Source organism: Nycticebus coucang, chromosome X (assembly GCF_027406575.1).
Source record: "Nycticebus coucang isolate mNycCou1 chromosome X, mNycCou1.pri, whole genome shotgun sequence".
In the NCBI taxonomy this organism is placed as follows: Eukaryota; Metazoa; Chordata; class Mammalia; order Primates; family Lorisidae; genus Nycticebus; species Nycticebus coucang.
The window spans coordinates 187039059-187041564 of record NC_069804.1 but is presented as its reverse complement, the minus strand read 5'-3'; the positions used below and the strand labels follow the sequence as shown (position 1 = coordinate 187041564).

General features: G+C 34.8%; 1 pseudogene; it reads right to left on the bottom strand.

Annotated features, from left to right (window-relative positions):
* Positions 1-201: 201 nt before the first annotated feature.
* On the bottom strand, positions 202-967 carry LOC128578294 (ethanolaminephosphotransferase 1-like; annotated as a pseudogene).
* Positions 968-2506: the final 1539 nt, after the last annotated feature.

Below are 2506 nucleotides of genomic sequence, written 5' to 3'. Positions count from 1 at the left end.
AATGGTTGCTTAGCTGCTTCACCACTTGTACTCCATAATGGACATGGGCTATAGTGAAAGTGGCTGCTAATGTATACAGGAGACTATTATTGATGGAAGAGGCTACTCCTGAGTTTACCACCAAGACAATCAAAAAGAGAGGAACCAGTAAACAATTCAAATTGGAAAACAGGTACTGCTCATTTGGCAAATGATCAACTGACATGTGATGTTGGCAAAGGCTGTTTCAACCACAAAGCAAAATATTCTAGGATGTATCTCTAAAATATCTGAAGGCCTCCAGAGGGTCCATGCTATAGACAAAATGAATAGCAAACATGGAGAAAAGAAGGGAACAATAGCTTAATAGACATTGAATAGGCCTCAACGCCCACAATCAGTCACTATGTAGACAAAAGAAATTGTCACCTGGCTAATGTCATATCTCCATGATAGGAAAAGAATCATTCTGTTCTACTTTTCCCAGTGGGACAAGATTAAAGAAAATAAAACTGCCCATAGCAAGACATGAAGAACAAAAACACCGGCACTAGCTGATCCTCGTCCAAAGATTCACTCCACAGTTACAGCAAAGTAAACACATGACCAACTATCCAGGCCATGATCAAAAAGTTCCCCTTTGGGAATGCTGGAATTGGTTATGTGAGCTTGCTTTCCATCCAGTGTAGGCTATAAAGTGGAGGATGCCCAATACAACCCAAACCCAGCTAGCTACATGTTTATGAACTGGTGCTGAAGCATAAAAGTCAGGATCAAAGTAAGCCATAAGTAGAAAATTGAGTACATCCAGCAGAAAGCCAGAAAAAGTTATATTGGGAGCCAGTCAAGTAGGAAGTACCTTTACTATAGTGTTCTAAAATGGATGCATGATATACAAAGAAAGTGGATTGGTATCTACAACACTGTACTTGTATTTATCAAAGCCAGCTCCCAGTTGCTCCAAGCTCATGTACTCCTAACCAGCCATGATGACCCCAAGTGAGTGTCCACTTGGCAGCGACTCTCCACGACAAGCGCCATGTGGAACGGACAAGGCTGCGAAGGACTGAGCTAGCAAAGAAGATAGAAGAGCCGCCCTGCACCCATCGTGCATGTGTAGCCACCTCAGTCCCTTTTCAAATCATATGTCTTTTATTTCTTGCACAAACTTTATTGCAATGACTATAACTTCCAGTGCAATGTTGAATAAAAGTAGCAAGAGTAGACATCCTTACTTTGCTCCTAGTCTTAGGGGTAAAGCAGTAGAGCATTCTTATAGATACCCTTTATAAGGTTGCAGAGGTTCCCTTCAATTTTTTTTTAAATCATGAATTGGTCTTGAATTTTTTTCAGATGAGTTTTTGTTGCCCCTATTAATATCATCATTTACTTTTCTCCTTTATTCTGATGATAGAGAGTGAATTATAAATTTTTCACAAAAGTTAATATAATTTTGCATTCTCAGGGTAAACCCCACTTTGTTGTGATGCATTATCTTTTATTTACATATCGCTGGATTCAATTTGTTAATATTTTGTTAAATAATTTTTGTGGTTTTGTTCATAAAGAATGTTACTCTGTAGGTTTCTTTTTTTGTAATATCTTAGTCTGGTTTTAAAATCAGAATAAAGCTGGCTCAAAACTTACTTGAGAAATATCTCCTCCTTTTATAATTTGAAAGAATTTGTGTAAGATTGATATTATCCTTTTCCTTAAAAGCTTTATTGAATTAACCAGAGAAAATAATCTGGCCTAGTGGTATTTTTAATTATGAATACAGTGTCTTCATACAACACAAACTTATTTGAATTTGCTATTTTTCTTTAAAAATTTGGTCTTTAAAGGAAATTATCAATTTCATCTAAGTTGTGAAATCTCTTGGCATGACATTCGTAGTATTTTCTTATCTTTTTAATATACTTAAGATTTATAATGATGTTCCTGCTTTCATTTCTGATATTCATAATGTGTGTTTTCTCCCTTTTTTTTTTCTTGATTGGATTAGTTAAGGCTTATGCATCTTTCCAAATAGCTATTGATTTCACTGATTTTCTCCAGTGCTTTTCTGTTTCTTTTTTATTAATTCTCTTTATTATTTCCATCTTTGTACACTTTGGGCTTATTTTGCTGTTCTATTCTAATTGTTAAAATATTAGTAGAAACTTAGGTTGTTGATATGAATCCTTCGTTTCTAATATAAGCACTTAATACTATAAATTTCCCTCTATGGGACTTTAGCTATATCCCACAAGTCTTGATATGCCATGTTTTCATTTTCAGTTAAAAATATTTTTGGATTTAACTTGTCATTTCTTCCTTGACCCATGTGTTATGTACAAATGTGTTGCTAATTTCCACATATTTAGGGATTTTCAGAGACTTTAGTTATAGATTACTAATTTAATCCTATTATGCTCAGAGAATATACCTGGTATGATTTTGGTCTTTTAAGTTTATTGAGATTTGTTTTATGATTCAGAATATGGTCTGTTTTGGTGAATGTTCCCTGTACACTTGAAAGGAATGT